Genomic DNA, 27,117 nt, shown 5'->3' with positions numbered 1-27,117 from the left:
AGTTGAAGAAACTGAGGGCCAAATAAGTGAAGTAGTCTGTCCAAGGTGCAGATATAGTAAGTGGCATGGTCAGCAATCAAACTCATGTGATCTAGACTCAGAGGCTGAGCTTTAACCACAGGCTATACTATCCCTTATGTGTGCTGAACACCACACATAAGTAAGTGAGGGGCAGAAGAGAATCCAAGGGAGAAAATCGAAAGAAAACATCAGAGATGAGAGAGGGAAGGCAGAGGGTGTGGTATCGCAAAAGAAGAGAAAGGATGGATTTTAAGGAGCATGTGGCCAAGAATGCAACAAGACAGAGAGGGGCCATGAGTATCAAGGACTGAAAAGTGGCCCCTGAGCAGAGATAGGTGGGTTCTGCCTGTCTTTTCTGTGCAAGGTTGGAGGCAAAAGCCACAAGAAAGTAGACAGAGTGGAGAAACGGAAGTGAAGAAATGAAGATGACAAACAGAGAAAACTCTGTTCTTCCCTTCACAGCCAAGTTTCTTTAACAAGATGGCAGTAGTTGAAGGCTCATTCACATGTGATGGGAGAGAGGGATACAAGGAAACTTAAATAGGACACCTCAGAGGATGGGGAAGCAGGCGAAAGGAGCTTCAGCCAAGTAAATTTAGTTTCACACTTGAAGTTAGAGATGAGGCTATTTGCCAAAAATGACAAGGTGGATGAAGACCTGGGAGTTAAAAGAGCATACGAAAGGATTGAAATAGCTACTGTGGGGTGTAAGAGAGAAAAACTGACTGGAAATTTTTTTTAAAGTGATGTCACCACTGGTCCTAGAAGGGCAGCTGTAGGTCACAATGTGCTGACAGCAGTCCCAATTTATGGTTGTGTTGGTGTCACTGTTTCTCTTTCAAAAGGGTTCCTATTTGGAGGATTTGGTAACTCCCGTTTTAGGAGATGTCTTAAGAAAGGGACTTATAGTAAGGATCATTCTACACAGGTTTTCAAGAATGAAGTTCATTGTCTACAGTGTGGGCTCGGTGAGAACCCATGGGAGATAACATACCAATCTCAGTATCAAACTATTAATTATTTAAACATGTGTACTGTGTATCTTGTAACTAATAGGACAACCCTCTAGGCATCCATTTCTAATAAATTTAGAGCAAAATTTACGGCACATTCCAAGCAAATAATATAGGAGTCTATAACACACATTTTGTGTTCTGACATTATTTTTGCATCTAGTAGTATTTTACTTTTAAACTATTACATTTCTTTGCGTGTCACTTTAATTTTTAACTTTATTGTATAAAATATTGATATCGTTTGGATATTTGTCTCCATCCAAATCTCATGTAATCCCCAGTGTTGAAAGTGGGGGCCTCACAGGAGGTATCTGGATCATGGGGGCGAATCCCTCTTGAATAGCTTGGGTCATCTCCTTGGTGATAAGTGAGCTCTCACTCTGAGTTCTCACAAGATTTGGTCATTTAAAAGTGAGTGGCATCTCCTCCCCTCCTTCCTAGCTGTGTCTCTCACCTGCTCTTGCTTTTGTCATATGATGTGCCTGCTCCCCCTTTGCCTTCCACGATGATTGTAAGCCATCTGAGGCCTCCCTGGAAGCTGAGCATATGCCAACGCCATGCTCCTGGTAAAGGCTGCAGAATCGTGGCCAATTAAACCTCTTTTCTTGATGAATTATACAGTCTCAGGCATTTCTTTATACCAATGCAAGAATGACTGACTTAATACAAATGCACATAGATTTTTTTAAATACCTTAAATCTTTTCTGAAATAAGAGGTTCCTTTCAGTCTTTCAATCATTCATTCTTATTTTTTTTAAGTAATAAGTAGGACAGTTATAAAATGTAAAGCCATAAAGAAACAGATAATTGTTTTATAAGAAACAGATAATTGTTTTATATAAGTTCCAGAAGATCTTTCTAATTTGTCAAGAAAAATCAACCAGGAAACTGAAATATGAGCTTTATGATTAGGTAACATGATAGGGACAGAAATCCTGACATGATTGTGATGCCCAATTGCTAAGCTGAAATGGTAAGATGTGGTAGGTACTATCAGTTTTCTATAAGGCTCACTTTTGCTCTTTTTTCTTTAGTTTAATGAAATCCAGTTGCGGGGTGGGATGTGTGCTCCTCTCATACCCTCAAAGCATGAAAGAAAAGTAAGATAAGCCAATTATGGTAATTCTTTTTTACCTAACCGGTTATTGGTTTAGGATCAGGCATGTGATCCCATTTTGATCAATTTAAGCGGGTATCATTTGAGCATCTTCCAAGAAAAATATTATTTCCTAAAAAATGCTCAATGTCACTAGTAATCAGGGAAATGCTAATCAAAACCACATGATCCACCTTACTCCTGCAAGAATGGCTATAATCAAAAAATCAAAAAATAATAGATGTTGGAGTGGATGTGGTGAACAGAGAAAACTTCTATACTGCTAGTAGGAATGTAAAGTAGTACAACCTCTATGGAAAATAGTGTGAAGATTCCTTAAAGAACCAAAAGTAGACCTACCAATTGATCCAGCAATCCCACCACTTGGTATCTACCCAGAGGAAAAGAGGTCATTCTATGAAAAAGATACTTGCACATGCAAGTTTATAACAACACAATTCACAAGTCCAAAGATATCAAACCAGCACAAATGCCCATCAATCAGTCAACAAGTGGATAAAGAAATTGTGGTAAATATGTATTATGGAATACTACTCAGCCATAAAAAGGAATTAAATAATGGCATTCACAGCAGCCTGGAAGTGGAGACCATTACTCTATGTGAAGTAATTCAGGAATGGAACACCAAACATTGTATGTTCTCACTCATAAGTGGGAACTAAGATACGAGGATGCAAAAACAAGAATGATACAATGGACTTTGGGGACTAAGGTGAAAGGGTGAAAGCGGGGTGAGGGATAAAAGACTACACTTTGGGTATAGTGTACACTGCTCAGCTGATGGGTCCACCAAAATCTCAGAAATCACCACTAAAGAACTTATGCACGTAACCAAACACGACCTGTTTCCCAAAAACCTATTGAAATTAAACAAAAATACTAAAAAGAAAAATATTATTTTCTAATAAAAAGAGACCCACAGGGTGAGTAACTTGCCATCCCATCCCAGAAACATCCCTTCCTGTACATCCCAATGATTTTCAGCCTTTAGATATGATTATCAAAGTTTATGATGTTTGCAGCAACTGGCATTTTAAGACCATAAGGAGAAGACTGAAAGAGGAGTCAGAAACCTGAGCCATCCAACTGAAGATGAATAGCTGGTGAATAGCTGGCCTTCTCTTTATGTGAAGAAAAGTAAGCTGCCTTTGTCTACATTTCAGTTAATCAAGTATTATTACTTATAATTAAAAGCATTTTAACAAATGCACAAACCTTCCCGATATAAAAACAAAACTCACCCCTCAGGGGTCAGCTCCAGATTCCAAGGATTTGTCACACAGCTGGTCACCTTTGTGAGAACAGTGAAGAAATGAGATGCCATCTCCTATACTGAAGTTCCTTCACTGCCTCCGTCACTGTTCTAAAGAGACAACATATTTTTAGTAAACTCAAAACAACACATTCTTAAAAGTACTATTTCATGTAAATTTATATGTAGATGAATTACAACAAGATGAAACCCTTGGTGGTGGGTTAGTGGTGGCATTTAATTTTCTTTTGCCATTGTCCATTTTTAATTTATTGAATTTTCAGCATATGCTACTTTCACAATCAGAAAATGACAAATATTATTTATAATATAAAAGTATAGCTTCTGAATTATAATTTCAACACCAGTCAAGAACCAAAAGCAAGGTGGCACCAGTCAGCAAGCCGTAAATAAAAGGGTGTTTTCCCAGCTTCTGGTTAAGATAGGAATGCAAGACACAGTAAAGGTGACAGGTATATATTTATATAGCACAGTTCCAACAACAAGCATAGCTTTAAAGCAATACCTCTCACTCTTCTTCTTCCCTGTTTTATAGTTTAATTTCTGCCTGCAGTTGTCTTCCTTTTTACATCTGTCTTATTCTCACTAGTCAAGGCACAAAATGCAACACCACCATTGGCTAGAGTCTATTATATTAAAAGGATAAAAGAAGTTTGTTTTGTCATGGTATTATAAAATTGCATATCCCTTAAACACCTATCAAGTTGTTTCATGTGAAAATCTTACCTTGCTGCCAATATAAGTCATATTTCAACTTATTTCATTTATTCATGTTCAGTCTTCTAAAATAAGAGATAGTCTATTTTTAATCTACTAGATTGATAATGAAATCACAATATGACTTTAGTGACCATTTGAAGGCTCGTTAGGTGGCATTGTCTGAGGAATTTGTTATGACTGTAATTTTAGAAGCAGAATATATGCTTCAAACAAGACTTATAGGCCCTTCAGAATTCATTGCCCTTTCAGTAGCGAATTTTTTTTGAAGCAGTAGCTTTCAGAATTTTGCATACAATGTTTTTAGAAATGATCTTTCCGTAAAAATCTCTGGGCTGAAAATATAATTCTTCAATGAATATATAGGTAATAAAATGCTACATTATTAATTCACCTTACAGGTACTTTAATGATTTTTAACATTATAATATTCAACTAGTGAATAAAGGAGGTAGCCTTTCATTTAAGTTGGTGCTTGAACTTTGTAATTACTTCAGATGTTATTGCTGATGTTTAAAAAGCTTTCCAGTGGAATTTTTCTCAAGTTAGGTATGTGACTGATATGCTTAACGTTAGGCCTCATCTTAATGCCACTAGGCTGTAAGATGAAAGAATTAATTTCATCTTACAATATGTACCAGACTTTCAACTAATACGAAAACTAGAATTAAAAGACTGTTCTAGGACAAAGATCAAGATATCCAGGATTAAATTTTAGATTATGGGAGTTATTTATTATTAAATTGGTTCATTTTTTTTGCAAAACTCTTCTTTGGAAATATTTTAAGGCAAAGGAAAACATCTATCCTGTTTGAAATACTTAAAAAAAAAAAAAACAGAAAAACGTAATCAAAGTCTGTTGTTATATTCATTGATTAATGGATAACATAATATACATAAAACATTCATCGGTATATACATTTAATTCTCTTGGTTAAAAGAGGTTTTGGATCATGCCACTACTGTTACAAACTACAGCAGCCCAGGCCACTGAGACAATCACAGACATTGCAGACAAAGATTACAACTGAACAATCTGCATGGAGACCATGCTACTAAGTCCACCCAAAACAAAAGCCAACATACCATTTCCAGTCAACACCCTACTCCCAATCAACACCCAACCAATACACCATTCCCACCAATTCCCATCTAAAGAAAAAAAGTCTCTTCCTACAAAAGCTACTCCATAAAATGAGAAAAAAATGACTGTTCCACTAGATGCACATATATCAGTGTCGGGACACAAGAAACATGAAAAAACAAGGAAACATGAAATTTGCAAAGAAATACAATAAGTCTCCAGTGACAGACATCAAAGGAAATAATATTTATGAAATTCCTGAAAAGTAATTCAAAATAATGATCTTAAGATAACTGAGTGAGGCACAGGAGAATACAGACAAACAAGACAATAAAATCAGAAAAACAATTAATGATCTGAATGAGAAATTTAACAAAGAGGTAGATATCATAAAGAAAAGTCAAACAAATATTAGAGCTGAGGAATTCAATGAATAAAATAAAAAATAATAATTGAGATCTTCAACAACAGACTAGATAAAGCAGAAGAAAGAATTTCTGAACTTGAAGATGGGTCTTTGGAAATAATCCAGCCAGAGAAAAACAAAAAAAAGAAAGAAGAATAAGAATGAAGATACTAGGATTTATGAAATACCATTAAGCAAACAAATATTTGTGTTACAGGAGTTAGAAATGGAGAAAGGCTCAAAAAACTTATTTAACAAAATAATAGCTGAAAAATTCCTAAGTCTTGGGAGAGACATGAACATCCCGATTCAAGAAGCTTAAAAGTTCCCAATAAGATTCAACTCAAGTAAATCCTCTCCAAGGCACATCATAATCAAACTGTCAAAAGTCAAAGACAAAGAATTCTAAAAGCTGCAATAGAAAACCATCAAGTCACACGTAAGAGAATCACCATTAGATGATTAGCATATATCTCAGAAGATTATTTCCAAAGACTATGATTTCACTCATAAATGGGAGTTAAACAATAAGAACCTATGAACACAGGGAGGGGAACATCACACACCAGGGTCTGTCAGGGTGTGGGGGGCTAGGGGAAGGATAACATTAGGAGAAATACCTAATGTAGATGATGGGTTGATGGGTGCCGCAAACCACCATAACACGTGTATACTTATATAACAAACCTGCACGTTCTGCACATGTATCCCAGAGCTTAAAGTATAATAATAATAATAATAAACTAACCATGCACCTAAAGGAACTAGAAAAACAAGAATAAACTGAATGCAAAATTGCTAAAAGGAAGGAAAGAACAAAGTTCAGAGAAAAAAATAAAATAGTGACTAAAAAAATCAATAAAATGAAGATATAGTTTTTGAAGTAGTAAACAAAATCAATAAATCTTTTTTTTTTTTTTTTTTTTTTTTTTTTTTTTGAGACGGAGTCTCGCTCTGTCGCCCAGGCTGGAGTGCAGTGGCCGGATCTCAGCTCACTGCAAGCTCCGCCTCCCGGGTTCACGCCATTCTCCGGCCTCAGCCTCCCGAGTAGCTGGGACTACAGGTGCCCGCCACCTCGCCCGGCTAGTTTTTTGTATTTCTTAATAGAGACGGGGTTTCACCGTGTTAGCCAGGATGGTTTCGATCTCCTGACCTCGTGATCCGCCCGTCTCGGCCTCCCAAAGTGCTGGGATTACAGGCTTGAGCTACCGCGCCCGGCCAAAATCAATAAATCTTTAGCTAGACTAAATAAGAAAAAAGAAAAACAAATCCAAACTAATAAAAATAGAGATGAAACAGGAGACATAATACAGAGGATCATAAGAGACTACTATGAACAACTTTGAGAACAGAGAAGAAATGGATAAATTTTGGATACATACAAACCAACCAAGGTTAAATTATGAAGAAAGAGAACATCTGAACAGACCAGTAGCAGTAAAGAAATTTAATCAGTAATAAAAATCTTCCATCGAAAAAAGAAAAAAAAAGTGAAGGACCTCATAACTTCACTGCTGAATTCTACCAAACATTTAAAGAACTAATACCAATTCTTCTCAAACAATTATGGAAGAGGAGGAAATACTTCCAGATTCATTTTGCTAGGCCAGCATTCGCTAGGCCAGTAACTTCAAAACCTGACAAGTAAACAGAGGGGAAAAATAAGAATATAATTGATGAATATAGATGCAATAATTCTCAACAAGAAGCTAACAAACCTAATTCAACAGCACGTTAGAAACATCATTTACTATGGTCAAATGGGATTCATCCCAGGAATGAGAAGATAGTACAACATATACAAATTAATACATGTGATACATCATATTAACAAAAAGACAAAAGCCATATGATCACTTAAATAAATGCAGAAAAAGCATTTGACAAAATTTAACATTCTTTTGTAATAAAACTCTCAACAAATTAGCATAGAAGGCATGTACCTCAACACAATAAAAAACACACATGACAAATTCACAAATAACATTATGCTGAACAAGAAAAAAGCTAAGAGCTTTTTCTCTAAAATCAGAAACAAGATATGGATGCATACTTTCACCATTCCTATTCAACACAGTACTGGAAATTCTAGACAGAGCAATTAGGCAAGAGAAACATATTAAAGGCAAATTAATTAGAAATGAGGGAGTCAAATTGTCCCTGTTTGTAGATGATGTGATCTTATAGATAGAAAACCCTAAAAATTCTACCAAAAAACTGGTAGAACTAATAAATTCAGTAAAAATTCAGGATACAACATCAAGCTACAAAAATCAGTAGCATTTCTATATGGTAACAGAAGAAAATAATTCTATTTATAATAACTACAAAAAATTAAATATGTAGGAATAACCTTAAGCAAGGCATAAAAGATTTGCACACTGAAAACTATAAAACATTAATGAAAGAAATTGAAGAAGACACAAGTAAATGAAAAGATATCCCATATTCATAGATTAGAGGAATTAATATTGATAAAAAGGCCATACTACCCAAGGCAATCTACAGATTCAATGTAATTCTACCAAAATTCAGAGAAATAAAATCCTAAAATTCATATAGAACCAGAAAAGACCCCAAGTAACCAAAGGAATCCTGTACAAAAAATGAAGCTAGAGGAATCACACTATATGCTACAAGCTACAGTAACCAAAACAGCATGATACTGGCATAAAAACATACACATACACATAACACATAAAAACATACACATAAAAACATACACATAGAACAGTAAGACAGAATAGAGAACCCAAAAGTAAACTCATGCTCCTACAGCTGATTTTCAACAAAGATGCCAATAACACACATTGGGGAAAAGGCAGTCTCTTTAATATACGGTGCTGAGAAAATTGGATATACACATGCAGAAGAATAAAACTAGACCCCTACCTCACACCGTATATTACAATTAACTCAAAATGGATTGAAGGCTTAAATATAAAACATGAAACTATAAAACTACTAGAAGAAAATATAGGGGAAATGACAATAGTGGGGTAGGCAAGAATTTTTTAAATAAGACTTACAGACAGCAAAAGCAAAAATAGACACATGGGATTACACCAAACAGAAAGCTTTTGCTCAGCAAAGAAAACAAAGAGTGAAAAGGCAACCTGAAAAAATGGGAGAAATATTTGCAAACAATGCACCTGACAAGGGGTAATATCAAGAATATATTAGACTCTTAATAGAAAAAGTAATAACTAGAATAACAAGTGGCAAAACTCCTTGGTAGACATTTCTCAGAAAGACATGCAAATAATTAACAGGTATAGGAAAAATGCTCAAAAGCGCTAATCACAAGGGAAATGCAAATTGCAATTGCAATGAAATACCACTTCGTTCCTGTTACATGGCTGTTACCAAAAAGATAAAACAAGTGCTGATGAGGATGTGAAGAATGGGGAACACTTATACACTATTGGTGGGAAGGTAAATTAGTACAGCCACTATGGAAAACAGTATGCAGTTTCCTCATAAAATCAAAACTACAACTACCAAATGATTCTGTAATCACACCACTGGGTAGATGTCCAAAAGAATGAAATCAGTATGTCGAAGACATATCTGCACTCCCATGTTTATTGCAGCACTATTTATAATAGCCAAGATATGGAATCAATACAAGTATTCCAAATATGGATGAATGAATTTAAAAATGTGGTATATATACACAATCAAATACTATCCAGCCATAAAAAATAATGAAATCTTGTCATTCATGGATGAAACTAGAGGACATTATGTTCAGTTAAATAAGTCAGGCACAGAAACATAAATATTACATGTTGTCACTCTGTGTGGGAGTTAAGGAAGAAGAGCTCATAGAAGTCGAGAGAGAATTATGGTTATTAGTGACTGGGAAGGATGGGAAGAAGGGAAGGAGAGGGAGAGGATAATGGATGCGAAGTTATAGCTGGATAAGAGGAATAAGTTATGGTGTGCTATAGCACTGTAAGATGAATACAGTTAATGATAATTTATTATATATGTTCAAAACCTAGAAGAGAGGATTTTGAATGTTCCCAACACAAAGAAATAGAAATGTTTGAGGTGATGGATATCACAATTACCCTAATTTAATCATTGCATTTGTATACATGTATACAATTATCACATGCATCAAAATATCACTCTGTATCCCGTAAACATGTACAATTATTACATGTCAGTTAAAAAGAAAAAGATACAAACTAATTAAGAATAAAGAGGCTTTGGAATACATTTACTTAATATGTTTAAGTACTCTTACATTTTAACATTAATATTTGTTGGCAGTTTCTCCCATTTTACTTGTGCATTATGACTTTGCAGGACTTGAAAAGACAATTTTTAACTCAGCTCTAATTTACCTTTAATGGCCACAATAGAAATTGGAAAAACACATTCCCATATAATGTGTTTTTTTGTTTTTTGTTTTTTGTTTTTCTGAGATGGAGTCTTGCTCTGTCACCCAGGCTGGAGTGCAATGGTGCAATCTTGGCTCATTGCAAACTCTACCTCCTGGGCTCAAGTGATACTCCCACCTCAGCCTTCCAGGTAGCTGAGATTACAGCCAGTGTGCCACTATGTCTGGATAATTTTTGTATTTTTAGTAGCAACGGATTTCACTATATTGGCCAGGCTGGTCTCAAACTCCTGACCTCAAGTGGTCCACCCGCTTCGGCCTCCCAAAGTGGTGGGATTACATGTGTGAGTCATTGCACCCAGTCCCATATAATGTTAACAATCGATTTAAAATATAATAATATCCAAAATATTCACTGAGTTTCAGAGTTATCTCTTATTAGAAAAGGTTTCTTTCAATTAGCCTAAAGCACAAGAAAGTTTATGTTTGGTTTACTATATAATTTTGTCCAAAGAACCCAAATTAAGAACTAGTGTTAGAAATCTGGAAATAGGCTGGGCACGGTGGCTCACACCTGTAATCCCAGCACTTTGGGAGGCCGAGGCGGGCAGATCACGAGGTCAGGAGATCGAGACCATCCTGGCTAACATGGTGAAATCCTGCCTCTACTAAAAATACAAAAAATTAGCCAGGCATGGTGGCGGGTGCCTGTAGTCCCAGCTACTCGGGAGGCTGAGGCAGGAGAATGGCGTGAACCTGAGGCGGAGCTTGCAGTGAGCCGAGATCGCACCACTGCACTACAGCCTGGGCGACAGAGCCAGACTCTGTCTCAAAAAAAAAAAAAAAAAAAAAAAGCAGAGAAAGAAATCTGGAAATAAAACAAGACTGCCGAGAAAAGAAGAGTGTGAAAGTTAAACTACTTTCTGGGCTATCACATCCTTCAAATAGCACAGCTACTGATGAATCCCAGATCTAACTGTAGGTATTAAATTCTCCCACACTTATGCAATGTTACTTCATATTCTGAGGATAGAAACAGTCTTGTGAAACATGACAATTAAAGTACTGTAACAGAATGCAGTAATACTTAATACCTATATGTTCAGAAGGGTGTGTTTTAGAAATGTTGATAATAATGCAATCTGCTCAAAACTGTTAAAGTATGGATAATTTCACTCAATTTTCCAGTAAGTTTCTGCTTTGAATAAGTAAATAGTGGGTAATGGTTTGTGTCAAAGTCCTTGCAACACTCCATTAACCATAGTGCATGACAATCTGATCAGATGTCTCTTTTATAGTCAAAAGCTGACTTGTGACTTTGTGAGTTACTCAGTTACATCAGGTCACATCAAAAGCCTGGTTTTTCATCTTCCCCAAATTCCTGATGGTTTTACATCTGACACATGTTGAATCTCAGCCTTGTGACCTTACTCTTCAGCCTGCATTTAATATAGTCTGAATACTATTGAACTAATACTAAGTTATTACTGAAGAAGCTAAATGAATAAGCAAATAAAACAGTCATTAGTAGAATTTCAAAATTTTATATTATTATCTATCAGTGTCTAACCCAAATAAGTCACTATTATGCCTAGACCTATAATCAAATCATCAAAAACTTGAGTTCAAATCTAGGAGGTAACTAATTCAATGTTTGACATGCGTATTTGACTATATAACCTGTTCTGAGTCTCATACAATGTAACTGACACCAGATAGTTCAAATTAGTCAAACCAATTTAAATACGGCATCAAACAATTGGATATCCACTTTATAAATCTCTAGCCTAAAATTTTGGAAACTCATTGCTGGTATGAACATTCAGGAAACATTTTCAGCCTTTAATTACGATTATGATACAATGATTATACCACTGGATTTTATCAATTATTAGAATTATATGTTCAAATACTTGGTAATTCCTAAATGCTTAATGTTGACTATCAAGCTTTACTGAATTTCCCCGAATTTTAGAGATTTATTTTATATTCACATTTTAATACATATTTGCTTAAAGATTACTATCTGCAAGACTTCAAGACAGCTATTGCTGACTTTCTTCACAAGCCTGGGAGTCAGAGGTGTGTTACTATAATGCTCTTTCACACATCAAGCTGTAATTCAAATACCAAGAGTACCATGAGGTTTTTTAAGAAAACAAAGCCCCCAATAACATTTCTTACCGTTCACACCAATCACCAAAGAACCAGAGATTGCTAGAAGTGGAAAGAATCTTAGTGATTCTCTCCATCTAAAAGGATCATTGGAAACTTGTTACTCTTAGTTTCTGGCCTCTCCCTGAATACTTGATTATTACCATGATATGTTTATACTCCCAACACTTCTGATATCCAGTGTGTGAGGTTCTTCCACTCAAATAACCAATTCTCTAACTCTCTGGACACCATCTGGGTATTCAAGAATTTAATTCAGTTCCAACACAAACTACCTGGAATTAGCACAGATCCCACAAGTGAAAGGGCCAGTCCCACCCATTTTCCCCAATTTCAGATGCCAAGTGGAAGTCTGGGCTATCTGCACTTCTGACGTACAGGTGGTGATGCCAGGGGCTTCCCACAACTCCCTCCTCAGGTTCAGTAATTTGCCATTAACAGCTCAAAGAACACAGGAAATCACTTTTATCTGGACCCAACTCAAAGATCAGCCAAAAAAAAGAGATGCACCGAAAAAGCATGTGGGTAAGTGCTGCAGAGCTTCCGTCCTCTTTGGGCCACTCCCTCCCAGCACCTCAGTGTATTCACCAAACTGGAAGCTCTCCAAACCCTGTCATTTTGGGAGTTGTATAGAGGTTCCATGAAGTAGAAAACATTGTTTAAGTCATTGGCCATTGGTGATTGGACTCAATCCCCAGCCCCTCTGCCCTCTCCAGAGGTCCAGGGATGGGGCTGAGAGGTTTAACTCTCTACTCACAGGGCTGGTTCTTTTAACAGCCAGTTCCCATCTCACATCTATCTAGGGTCCCCCAGCCACCAGTCATCTCAGCACACAAAAAGACACTTATCACTCTGGAGATTCCAAAGGTGTTAGAAGCTCTTGTGTCATTAACTGGAGATTAAGACCAAATATTACAGCAAAAGATGCTCCTCTCACCCCCATCATGAAGAAATTACAAGGACTCTCGGAGCTCTATGCCAGGACCAAATACATACTTCTTGTTATTTCATTATATCATCATTACTTTGATAGAAAACTGACTTGGCATAAATTGTCATCTTTACATTGGAATATGTTTGCCCGGGTCTTCAACATTAATTTTTTCCACCTGTTCTGCAAGATAGCCTTTCAATTATTTTTGTAAACCATCCTGTAAACCTTAGTTCTTCTCCCTTTCTAATAACATTTCTCTAGTTCTTCCTGTCTTTTTACATCTGGTTTCAATTCCGAGATCTCCTGCCATCCTTGTTGCTCTCCTCTAAAGTTTTTTTCATCAAAGTTTGATTGTTCTTTTTTATTGATGTATAATGTACATACAATAAAGCACAAAAAACCTCAAGTGTAGTACTCAGTGAATATGTATATATCATTGATTTTTTTTAAATCTTATCAAACACATTCAGTATTCTATAGGTAGAAATGATTGTAACTTGAGTTAACCGTTTCTCTATTGATGGAAAGGCAGGTTGTGTCTTCTGTTTTGCCTTTTCCCTTCCTTCCTTCCTTCCTTCTTTCCTTCCTTTCTTCCTTCCTTCCTTTCTTCCTTCCTTCTTTCCTTCCTTCCTTCTGTCCTTCCTCCCTTCCTTCCTTCCTCTCCTTCCTTCCTTCCTTCCTCCCTCCCTTTCTTCCTTCCTTCCTCCCTCCCTTTCTTCCTTCCTTCCTCCCTCCCTCCCTGTCTTCCTTCCTTCCTCCCTTCTTTCCTTCCTTTCTTCCTTCCTTCCTTCTTTCCTTCCTTCCTTCCTTCTGTCCTTCCTTCTTTCCTTCCTTCCTTCCTTTCCTTCCTTCCTTCCCTTCCTTCCTTCTTTCCTTCCTTCCTTCCTTCTGTCCTTCCTTCTTTCCTTCCTCTCTCCTTCCCTCCCTCCCTCCCTCCTTCCTTCCTTTTATTTATATTAGAAACCAGTATTTTTAAAATGCATTTTCTTCTAATAATAATACATGCTCATTGTAAAAATTTCAACATTTTACAAATGTATGTTCAGAAAGAGAAAGTGTCTCATAAGCACTCTCTCCTGAGATTATCTAAAAACTTTGGGGGAAAAAAAGTATATATTATTATCTCTCTATATATTAATGAATCTTCTGAATGCCTCTAATTAGTTATTGTCAATCAAAACATTTCACGGTAATTTATAGAATCACATAAGCCCTAATGTAACCTATACAATGGATGGAATTCAGGAAATCCTTGAAATTTTATGGGAAAATATAAAATTATGCCTTTCTTTTCGCTTCCTTCAATGATGAATCTAAACGAGCCAAAGTTGTACTAGCACTACCTGATACTTGTCATCAATTGAAATTACCTGTATTTTCATATCAGACATCTCTAAATATTCATCGTGCTCATCAAATAGACCCAGTATCAGATGTTGCTATTTAGTGGATGTACAACGAAGCATATATGCTATGTCAAAATGTGCCTTGTAAATTATTTTTATAATTATTATAAAAGAGGATTTGTTTTCTTTGAAATGCTAAGTATTTTATTTTATGCATTTAATAATATGATTTTGAAAAGAGTATGCCAAAAGGGATGCAGGGAAGAAAAATCTGCCAAAAACTCCTGATGCAGACTCTCTTTAGTGACTTAATATCTCATAAGTCTGTACATTCCCCAACAGCTTTCATACATATGTCCTTAAATTGAACTGAAATCAGCCTTTTTGTAAGTTTATTAGGGATGTTTTCAATTACTTCCTATTTCCTACAGAATCATCTCCTATTCCTGCAGAATTATTTATACATTATCTCACTTACAGCCAATATGAGCTACCCCCTTGATCAAATCTCCTTGCGTCCCCAAACTGCCATGCACCTTTGTGCCTCTTTGTTCATAACGTATTTTACCCAAGATCCCATCTTTTTGGCAAATATTCAGCTGCAGAGATAGGAAGCTAGTTTTTGTTATCCTATAATTATGCCGTTGTTTTTGTAACTTTATTAAATTGTAGCCAGTAATTCCAGACTAACAATATAGTTTTGAATTTTCCTAATGTCCTCTTACACAAAACTGTCCCTCCTGCTTAAACAATATAGGTATCTTTTATACAGCAGCAGCACTCCTACTTAATATGATTGGTACCTGCACTTGGTGAGTTAATTGAAAAAGTTGATTTAAAAAGAGTAGGATGAAAATGACACTTTCAGAATGGGCGTGGTGGCTAATGCCTGTAATCCCAGCACTTTGGGAGGCCGAGGTGGACGGATCACCTGAGGTCCGGGGGTTCAAGACCAGACTGACCAACATGGAGAAACCCCATCTCTACTAAAAATACAAAATTAGCTGGGCGTGGTGGCGCATGCCTGTAATTCCAGCTACTAGGGAGGCTGAGGCAGGAGAATGGCTTGAACCCAGGAGGTGGAGGTTGTGTGAGCCGAGATCATGCCCTTGCACTCCAGCCTGGGCAACAAGAGCGAAACTCTGGCTCAAAAAAAAAAAAAGAAAAAGAAAAAAGAAAAGAAAACGACACATTCTAACCATTGTAACTAAAAACATACAAATGCATATTCATTTGCCAGTCAATGAATGTAGGGCCAAGATTCATTCTCTGAATATGAATCCTCTGGGTGAAATCCAACATTACCTTTCTCACTCAGAACTCCCTTTAACACACCACCTGTGATTTAGGTTTCTATTTCTTCAAGTTAAGTGAGATTGCAAAGATAGTTGTGAAGACATCTAAATGCAGAATCATTCTAGACTTTTATGACTTTCCTTTTTCATTTAACTTGTCTACAATTAATTGGCAAGAATTATTTTTAGTAACAAGTTTTTACTGAATTGTTGTAAAGCATTCAACTTGATTTGCATAACAACAATGCTTTCTTTCTGCACTTGTTTTTCATCATTGTATGTACTACTTAATTGTATTGTTTAATTACAAATCAAGTACAACTAGCTTTACCAAATGTGGAGGATACCAAACAACAATGGATTCTTGGTAAGGAGGTACTCGCTGAACTGGTAAGACTGAAATGTACAAGGACCAACTAGGGAGAGACTCAGTATTGTTAAGTAGAAATTGGTACACCAGAAATATCCGTCAGTGGGTTTTACAAAAAAAAAAAAATGAATCTGGCAAGAAAATCGTGTGGTGTTCTGTTAGGAGAGCCACCACCACAAAAATAGTATGTATCTAGTTAATGTCGCTTTTATTCACTTTTACATTCCTAGATTGCCTCCAATCCAGTCCTCCATATAATTTCTATGGAAACATTCTTGGGAAAATCAGTGGTTTATTATTCAAAGGCTTCAGAGGTATTAAAAATTTAAAAGAAAAAACAGACAGTGGAGTCAATGACTCAATGTTAGACACTGAAGTCTGAAGCCATTTCATTTCAATAGAGGAGGTGGTGAGGAATATCAAGATAGAGTTTGGACTTAATTGGCACCTCCTACTCTCCACAGCCCTGCTCCAGTTGGGCAGACAAATTTACATATAACTGGCCAGCACATGAAATGAGCTGACACGTAGAGAAGTATACATGGAAATGTCCTGCATGCTCAACCCAAACAACTATTGTGAAAAGTATTTAAAACATATATGCTCCTGCTGGGCACGCTGACTCACGCCTGTAGTCCCAGCACTTTGGGAGGCCAAGGCGGGTGGATCACCTGAGGTGAGGAGTTTGAGACCAGCCTGACCAACATAGTGAAACCCTGTCTCTACTAAAAATACAAAAAAATTAGCTGGGCGTGGTGGCAGGTTCCTGTAGTCCCAGCTACTCGGGAGGCTAGGCACGAGAATCGCTTGAACCTGGGAGGCGGAGGTTGCAGTGAACCAAGATCGCGCCATTGCACTCCAGCCTGGGTGACAGAGTGAGACTTTGTCTGAAAATAAAATTAAATAAATAAATAAATAAATAAATAAACATGTATGCTCTAAGATTGATTATGAATGAGAAAAATTTTTCCAAATTCTAATTTATTAGAGAATACCTAGATTAACTTTCTAGCAAAATTTTTTTCAATTTTGTACCAAATGTTACATTTTTAAAAACCTAAATGAAAAAAAAAAATGTTCAGTGCTTAAATCCACCTGATTCACTCCACAAAAAAACACTAAACTCTCTTTTCCCTTAATGAGAGAAAATTTTGTGTAAAACAAGGCAGCATAACAGAAGTAGGAGAATGCAGTAGGAGTTTCTAGTAGATCTTTACAATGACACTGTCTCGTGGACATGTATTTTCCAAGTAAACAGTTCTACATACCTCAGTAGCCCCCAAAAGCACAACCACATTCAAATGCAAAATTGGAGTTTCTAAAGCTTCTAAGGTTTTTTACAAAACTTTATTTTTTTTAATTTAAATTTAATTTTAATTGGAGGTACAAGCTGGTTATGAATTGTATACTGGTGAAGTTTGAGATTTTAATGCACCCATTGCCTGAGTAGTGTACATTGTACCCAACATATAGTATTTATATTTCAATGCCTTCCCTCCCTTCCCCCTCTGAGTCTGCAATGTCCATTTTATCCACAGCTTAGTGCTTTTCATTTATAACTGAGAACATATGGTATTTGGTTTTCCATTCCTGAGTTACCTCACTTATATTAATGACCTCCAGCTCCTTCCAAATTGCTGCAAACTATTATTATTCCATTCTTTTCAATAGTTGAGTAGTATTCCATGGTGTATACATATAGACTACATTTTCTTTATCGACTCATTGGTCGATGGGCACTTATGTTGGTTCCACATCTTTTCAATTGTGAATTGTATTGTGATAAACATTTGCATGCAAGTGTCTTTTTGATAGAAAGACTTTCCTTTGGGTAGATAGCTAGTAGTGGGATTGTTGGATCGAATGGTAGATCTACTTTTAGTTCTTTGAGAACTCTCCATTCTGTTTTCCATAGAAGTTGTACTAATACACATTCCCACCAGCAATATCTAAGTGTTCCCTGTCACCACAGCCATTGCTGACATCTAGTGTTTTTTTGACTTTTTAATAATGGTTATTCTGACTGGGGTAAGGTGGTATCTCACTGTGGTTTTAATTTGCATTTCCCTGAGAATTAGTAACGTTGAGCATTTTTTCATATTTTTTGGCCATTTGATAATCTTCTTTTGAGGAGTGTCTATTCATGGTATTTGCCCACTTTTTGATGGGATTATTTGTTCTTTTCTTGCTGATATGAGTTTCTTGTACTTTCTGGATATTAGTCCTTTGTCAGATGCACAGTTTGTGAATTTTTTTCCCCATTCTGTGGGTTGTTTGTTTACTCTGATTATTATTTCTTTTGCTGTGCAGAAGCTTTTTAGTTTAATATGGTCCCATTTAATTATTTTTATTTTTGTCACATTTGCTTTGGGGTCTTAATCATTAACTTTTTGCCTAGGGCAATATCCAGAAGAGTTTTTCTTAGGTTTTCTTCTAGGATTTTTATGGTTTCAGCTCTTATATTTAAGCATTTAATCCATCTTGAATTGCTTTATGTATATGGTGAGAGATGGGGATCTAGTTTCATTCTTCTACACCGGGCTAGCCAGTTTTCCCAGCACCATTTATTGAATAGGGTGTCCTTTCCCCAGTTTATGTTTTTGTATGATTTGTTGAAGACCAATTGGTTGTAAGTATTTGGCTTTATTTCTGGGTTCTCTATTCTGTTTCATTGGTCTACCTATCTACTTTTATGCTAGTATCATGCTGTTTTGGTTACTATAGCCTTGTAGTATCATTTGAAGTCAGGTAATGTGATACCTGCTGACTTGTTCTTTTTGCTTAAAATTGCTTTGGCTATTTGAACTCATTTGGTTCCATATGAATTTTAGGTGTTTTTTTTTTTTTTTTTTCCTAAGTCTGTGAAAGATGACGTAGGTGTTTAGTTAGAAACTGCATTGAGTCTGTAGATTGCCTTGGGCAGTATGGTCATTTTCACAATATTGAGTCTTTCAAGAACTCAAAGGGTAATCAGAATTCTGATCCCACCCGCACAATGCCTTGGCTATTGGAGGCCATCAGGGTTACACCTATTCACTTGCCCGACAGCTGGCCATCACAAGTAATGCCTGCACTCTAGCGTGAATCATTCTTCTACCCACCATAACCGCTGGACATTTGTACTGTGCCTTGCACAGGGTTCCTATTGACTCAGCACTTCCTGTGCTGGAGCATTCCTTCTCTGGGATGAATTGTGCCTGCCTCCCCAGGTCCATATGTGCAAGCTCTAATCGCTAATATGACTGTATTTGGAAATAGAGCATCTTAGGAGCTAATCTAGTTGAATGATGTTATATTTCTAATATATAACCTTAGAAACACTGTCTTAGTCTTTTTGTGTTGCTACAGAGGAACATCTGAGAGTGAGTAATGTATAAAGAAAAAGAGGCTTATTTGACTCAATATTCTGCTGGCTGGAAGATTGGGCGACTGGTAAAAGCCTCAGGCTGCCTCCACTCATGGAGGAAGGTGGTAGGGAGCTGGCATGTGCGGAGATCACAGGGTGAGAGAGGAAGCTGCAGACAGAAGGAAAGGACCAGGTTCTTGTTCCCAGGTCTCAGGGAAACTTTCCCAAGAACTAATAGAGCTAGAACTCACTAAGTACGCCTTCCCCAGGAGGGCATTAATCTATTCATGAAGGATCTGCCCCCACAACCCAAATGCCTTCCATTAGGCCCCACCTCCAACACTGGGGATCACATTTCAACAGGAGGTTTTGAGGACAAACACCCAAACCACAGCAAACACCCAAGCCATAGCAAACACAAATACCAGTTTCTCCTCCTCAGAGAAGAAAATAAACATTTTCATTCTTCCTAATAAACATTTTCATTCTTCCTCAAGATGGGCAGAAGAACTTTTGCTGAAACCACAAAGAAAAACTTAGAATGAGTTTCTGAGTCTCTTTCTTTCTTCTTTGAGACAGGGTCTAGCTCTGTTGCTCAGACTGGAATGCAATGGCATGATCGTAGCTCACTGTAACCTTCAACTCCTGGACTCAAGCGATCTACCCACCCTCACCTCCAAAGTAGCTGGAATCACAGGCACAGGCACATGCCGCCATGTCCAGCTTGAGTTTCTGTATTCTGTTTCACCGAACTGAGATAACTGAATAATTTCCATAGATGTTCAGATTTTCAATGTACTTGTAACCGTGACCCTGGCAAGTTGAAATCCAAGCTGTGCTCCATCTACTAAAGATGCTATAGAAGCACTAAATCCATTCAGAAAAACCTTTCCTAAAGATAATTAAAAGGAAAAGTGATGATACTTTCAGTATCCGAAAAATTTCTTCTGTGGAGCACCTCAATTCCTCTTCTGTGGCAAATTTACCAAGTGTCATTATCCTTCCGGTGAGACATTCCAGTTGAAAACATACTCAGAATTCAGTGAATCACATTTTGCCAGCTTGTTGAGAAACGCAAATGTCGCTGAGAGACAGGACTAGCTGGATTTGCTAGGCCGACGAAGAATCCCTAAGCCCAGCTGGGAAGGTGACCGCTTCCACCTTTAAACACGGGGCTTGCAACTTAGCTCACACAGGACCAACCAGGTAGTAAGGAGAGCTCACTGAAATGCTAATTAGGCAACAGCAGGAGGTAAAGAAATAGCCAATCATCTCTTGCCTGAGAGCACAGTGGGAGGGACAATGATCAGGATACAAACCCAGGCATTCCAGCCTGCAATGGCAACCCCCTTTGGGTCCCCTCCCCTTATATGGGAGCTCTGTTTTCACTCTATTTCACTCTATTAAATCTTGCAAGTACACTCTTCTGGTCTGTGTTTTGTTACAGCTGGAGCTGAGCTTTCACTCACCATCCACCACTGCTATTTGTTGCCATCGCAGACCTGCTGCTGACTTCTATCCCTCCAGATCTGGCAGGGTGTCCGCTGTGCTCCTGATCCAGTGAGGCGCCCATTGCCACTCCCAATCGGGCTAAAGGCTTGCCATTGTTCCTGCAGGGCTAGGTGCCTGGGTTCGTCCTAATAGAGCTGAACATTAGTCACTGGGTTCCATGGTTCTCTTCCATGACCCACTGGCATCTAATAGAGCTATAACACTCACCGTGTGGGCCAAGATTCCATTCCTTGGCATCTGTGAGGCCAAGAACTCCAAGTCAGAAAACACGAGGTTTGCCACCATCTTGGAAGTGGCCTGCCGCCATTTTGGAAGTGACCCACCACTATCTTGGAAGTAACCTACCACCATCTTGGGAGCTCTGGGAGCAAGGACCACCCCCCTTACCGAAACATCGCTTGCTCCTGGAACGTGTTTTTCTGCCTCGCTGTGAGCGAATGTCATGATTTTTGACTAAGAGGCTTTCAGGCGGCATAGTATGACAGAATTTCAGGTATATTCGGGATTTAAATCTGGAAAGAAACTTACTTTTATTTTCTAAAAACGTAATCTAAACCCTAGTAGACCAAGGAAGAACCTGCTACACAGAGACCTTGGGTAGATTCCCTAACACAGGAAGAAATAAAATGTGAAATAGGTAACTATGACACAGCAGGAATGTTCATATGTGGGAATAAGATAGACCACTCACTGATGGCTGGTGTGGGCTGTGCCCCTCCATCCCCATCAGGTGACTATGAAAAGCAGCAAGTTTCTGTTTCGTCTCTGGAGCTTTTTCCTCTTCAAAAGCTAGAACTACAAACTTCATGACCACTTTCTTTAAGAATGACGAGGGAAAAGAACATCTTACAGCGGCATACACTCACTTTTGTCTATGCCTCTAATTGTTTCTGCACTGCTTGTTTACTGATTTAATAGTAAAATAAGTTGAAGACAACCGTCTTACATCTGAAACATTATTCTCACTATCTTTGAATCATAACCAGCCTTTGTAGTCAAGCATAGCTCATTCACTTCATGACAGAATAGAAAACAGGCCCATTGAACAAATTGCATCTTTCATTTTGTGAACTGCAAAATCCCTGGAAAACCAAAATGGCTCAATGTAGCAGGAAATATTTCACCACTGGAAAGATAGGGCACAACATTGGTTAATCCAAAATTTTTGTGGCAGTCACCAAGACCACTTGTGGCATGAAAAATAAATTCACACCATACTTTTTCCCTCAAACAGAGAAATATTAACCAGATCTTCCTAATGAGGGTATAACGGATGAGGAAACAAAACTCCACAGAGAAGCCTCTCACACATCTGAAGCTCTGTCCTGAAGCCACACAGCTCTAGTTTGGGGTTCAGCAAAGCTCCACATTACCCTCTCACACACATACAACCATGTGTTTTCAGAGAAATTTGAACCCATCTGCTTCTGATTCACTGCAGCAGCACTGCCCAAAGGATTTTACAAGTTTTTCTCAGGAATTTTTTTGTATTTCAAACTTGATAGCTGTATTTAACCAAAAATAAAGCAAATGTAAGCCCCTACCTATGGGGCATTAATTTGAACCAAAGACCACAAAAGTTTCTTTTAAAATGAGAACAGTTGGTTTCTGGGACATGCTGGGCCAAGAGCTATTTTCTCTTCTGTACTTCTCTAGCTGAGCTTCATCTGCCACTGAAAGAAGCACTTTTTAATCAACTGGAGAGAATAAAGCTCGACAGTAAATTCAACCTATTGCTTTTTGGAATCCCCACTCCAAATAGCAGATGCTATCATTATTAAACTTTGTTTTTAAAAAAACTGTTTAAGAATGCATTTTGTTTTTCAAATGGTCAAGGACATGGTGTAATTCGGTTAACCTTTTAAGGTTAAGTCTATGATATGAATTTAAAATTAAGCATTTTTATCTGAATTAAACCCTTTTCAAACATTCACAGATTTAATAGTAACCAATTGTACCCAGGGGATTTCAAATTCTTACTTCTAATATCCTCTGGATTTCAAAAGCAAATTCTAGACCAAATATTTGGAGTAACTTGAGTTTTGTCGATATACTATCTTCTTACTAGTTTAAAGGAGGTTTACAGAAATTGGACCCTTGAGAGAAATGATTTCTTACCAACCATAAAACCAGGTGCACAGGAGTGTTCATTAACAATAAGCATTAAACTGGGGCTTTCCTGGTGAGTCTGAAAGTTGTTTGGATTTTCTCCAGCTGTAAAATGAAATACCAATTGGTTGTGCTATCAAGTACTGGTAAAATTCAATGAAGAATGATAATGAAGGTCAAAATACATGTCTCCATAGAAAATTAAGTAAAAATTGAATAGGGGCAGTCAGTACCACAATAATAAAGAATTTATGAACCCCAGGGACAATTCCTTGTGGTATGAACCAGCACAACGTCCTTGAAGGCCACGTGCTGCTCTCTGACATCAAACTGTGAGGAGATTGCTTTCAAAGAATTTATTTATGCCTTCTTTTACCAATAACTCCCTACTCTGTAATCCACTTGCATTTTAGGAGAAACTAAGAAGAAAGAAATAATGAAGAAATCAATTTTTCATTTTCACATAATTCAAACTTTAAGGTCTCATAACTCACCCCTCCGAATGGAAAAAGATAATATTCCTCAAATTATAAATATATTTACTCTGCTATAAAATGTAAGGGTTGGAATTGTCAATAATTGTATGCATGATTTTCTTTAACTAAAAGGGATATCCCACAGCTTTTTAAAACAAAAATTATCTGTACATCTCTATAGTCTTGTAACTCAAAGAAGACCAAAAATGTTCTGCTGTGCTGTTAGAACAGTCACCCCCTGCTATTGAAAAACTCCTGTAAATCCTCCTTCAAACTTATTTATTTTATGAAGTTTTTCATTTTTGTCCTATCAATGATTCTTCACTGTTTTGCACAATGTGGTTAGAAGAAAGGTCAGAAGAAACGCAAAAGAAAGTAAACTGCAAAGTCAATTGTCTGTTGTCTCTGAGATCTATTAATCCTCAGGTGTTTCATTTTGTTTTTTTCACTTCATTTCTCTGTATGCTTCTATTTGTACCATAATCCACCAGCCAGCAACTCTGTCCCTTTGAATGAAAAAGTTAACAAGGATGTCACAAAACTATACAGTTGTCCTATGGTCACATATGATCAAATCTAAGCTATCCAGATTGTTGTCCTAACACAACACATCATTTTCTTCGAGGAATGAGCCAACCTCATATTTCACAGTGTTAGAGATAATATATATTTAATTTAAGAAATTTATTTCTCCCACTCTATAGGAAGAAATTTATACATTAATTCTTGGAAAATAAAAACATGCATCCACTTATTTTGTAATGTGTTTTTTACTGTTCATTTGGTTAAATAAGAATGGTTAGGCGGATTCACCCTTTACAAATGTATGAGATGAGAGAGAGAGAGAGGAGGAGAGACAGACAGACGGATAGATGATAGATTCTGTTTTCTCAGTACTGACAAAACCACCAGTTTTGGTAGATCTTCAAAGTGTTGACATTACTTTCTGGACAAGAGATCACTGGAAAGGAAACAGAGTCATAAGCATGTTTTACGGTCTTCAACCTGAACCACTCTTTAATAGACTTTGATCTGTCAGAAATTATAATCTTGTTTATAGTGTCTCAACAAAGGTGTTTAGGATTACAGGACTGGGCTTACAGAAACATAATTGGACATATATATATACATATATATATATACACAGAGAGAGAGAGAGAGAGAGAGAGAGAATAGCCACCTTTATCCTTTTCATTATAATTTACCCAAGAGATAAGTCTTCGAATGGTCCCAAATGAAGAAGACAGACTGATCATAAGTTCTGACTGGATTTCACTTTCTTAAGTAGATGTAAAGAACGTCAAAGGAAAGGGGCCCCTTAGATTTCATCCAGGACATTTTCCTACTTTCAGGGAAGTCAGTGAGGTGACAACCCTGCTGACTGTTGAGGTCATCAGGCAAGGAAATTCCACTCCTCTGCCCAGCAATAGGTTGAGTGTCTAACAACTCCTACTGCTATGATGAGAGATGTTAGGAAAGAGTTGAGACAATTGTATCTAAAGTATTACAATATAGATTGCTGCTGACAGCTAAAAATAACTTGCTCTGTTCTTTAAGGAAAGCCTGAGCCATAAAATGTTTTCAAATTGCAAGACAAGTACCACAGACATATGAGATACATTTCTTAGACTTAATACGTCATACACATTAGGCAAGATAAAATGAGCATTCTCTATTTAACTTAGAGAATAAAACTATCACAAAATTTCCCTTGTTGAAAATAAGCACCCAATTGGCAACTTGTCAACGCTTTTGTTCCTACTGAAACTGATTGTGAAAATAGGCTGAGGGATGTGGAAGAAAGGGCTGGAGGTGGTATTCAGTGATGAGTTCTGCTCCAGCTCATTTGAGAATAAATGAACGGAACAGAAGGAAAGAGAAAGAGGGAAGAAGGGAGGGAAAAGAAAGGGAAGAAGGAAGAGAAGGAAGGAAGGAAGAAGGGAGGAAGGAAAGAAGTGGGGAGGGAGGGAGAGAGAGAAAAAGGGAGGGTGAATGGGAAGGAGAGAGAAACGGAAAGAGGATGGGAGGGAAGGAAAGAGGGAGGGGCTTTGAAAAGTTTAATAGCAAAAACTGCAATTACTTTTGCATCAAATTAATATTAAAAACAAAACCCTGAAACCTGGTGCCCAAAGGATTGGTTCACTGGCACTGTATACGTTTCACTCCATATTGCTGTGTTAAGATTCTCAGAGCAGATAGTCAACAATAACAACAAATCATACTTCTTTCTGGACTCCTAACAGTAACAAGAGAAAAGTACTGATAGTTCTACCCAATTCCATGACTAGAGACATTAAGCAAACTGGTAAACGACTCTTATATTATTGGATCAGATAATTAACATGATCAATACTTTTATAGACTTTACTTGCACACTCTAGCAAAGAAAATAATTAAAACTACTTCAGTCCCTTTGTCTTTTTTTCTCTCTGAATAACAATAATTCAATCCAACTTCTAGGGACCGAAAATTCAATTTCACCCTAAGTGACTGTTCAGCTGCCTTTAACCAACGATTACTGTAATTTGCAAGTTAAAAAAATTGTTTTAAACCAAACTTCTTCCATATTTGTGTTTATGTATTCGGCTTAAGTTACACTCTTTTGCATTCATAAATATGCAATATTTTCAAGTTATTGAGTTATTTGATGTTTCAATAATTGTATTCTAAAAATATAAACTTCACCAGGTCAGGATTCCCTCATTTTACAGATTTCTACGGTGTTATGCATTTTGTAGAGGTTGAATAAGCAATTGGAATTTGTTAATTGATTGATCATTCAGTGATTTTCCAGAAAAAATAATAAAATACATCAAAGAGATGGAAAAGAACAGACAGGAAGCCAAGGAAGGGATGAGGTAATTTGCTTGAACAAGATGAGGCCTCTAAGAATAACACACAGAGGGGCCGGCATCCCCATACACAAATGCGCTCTTGCTCTCCCTCCCTCCAACCTTGATGTCCAGATGAAATGAAAAATTGTGTCACTCATTCAGACTGTATATGTAATAGCAGGTATCTAGATATTTGGCATCAAGTGGAAATAAAAAAAAAACAACTGAGTGACACTTAAAAAAAAATCTTTTATTTAGGTCTTACCATTTCAGCTAGAAGGAACAAAACATAACTTATTGGTGGGCTATTGTGATAAAATAGTGGGTAACTGTTATTTTGGAATCCACATTTTAAGATCCATATTTTGAATAAAGAATGTGGAAGAGAAAGAAGTGAGGTGAGATTCAAGGACGTGCAAGAGAAATGGTGTAGGTTTAGTTATTTTATAGGTTGTCACATATTCAGATGACAAAGCGTTCACACTGAGGGTATAAAGTACTTCTTTTTTAAACAACAGTATATTTTAAAAAGAGAAAAGACAGTTTTAGAAGCACACATATCCTCACAATTTTCTAATAAATAGCAGCCCACAGCAGCTGGCATGACACTACACCAGCTTTTCTGTGTCTCAACTCACATAGTAAACTGAGCATTCGAGTTTGCCTCAAAAAACTCTTGCCTGCTAAAAATGGAGAGTTTGACAGGTTTTTAGAAACATTCCATGAATCCTAAT

The 27,117-nt window shown here is 37.1% G+C and overlaps 1 long non-coding RNA gene across 1 annotated transcript in view; it reads right to left on the bottom strand.

Annotated features, from left to right (window-relative positions):
• LOC105485336 (uncharacterized) overlaps window positions 1-27,117 on the bottom strand; it is a 125,285-nt gene that overhangs the window by 82,782 nt on the left and 15,386 nt on the right. The window contains exon 3 of the long non-coding RNA XR_989498.3: window positions 3,397-3,518. This is a non-coding gene — a long non-coding RNA (uncharacterized lncRNA). The remainder of the gene's footprint in view (window positions 1-3,396; window positions 3,519-27,117) is intronic.

The sequence above is a fragment of the Macaca nemestrina genome, chromosome 16 (genome assembly GCF_043159975.1).
Source record: "Macaca nemestrina isolate mMacNem1 chromosome 16, mMacNem.hap1, whole genome shotgun sequence".
NCBI classification, from domain to species: Eukaryota; Metazoa; Chordata; class Mammalia; order Primates; family Cercopithecidae; genus Macaca; species Macaca nemestrina.
Note: the sequence above shows the minus strand (reverse complement) of the source record. Positions and strands in the feature narration are given on the sequence as shown.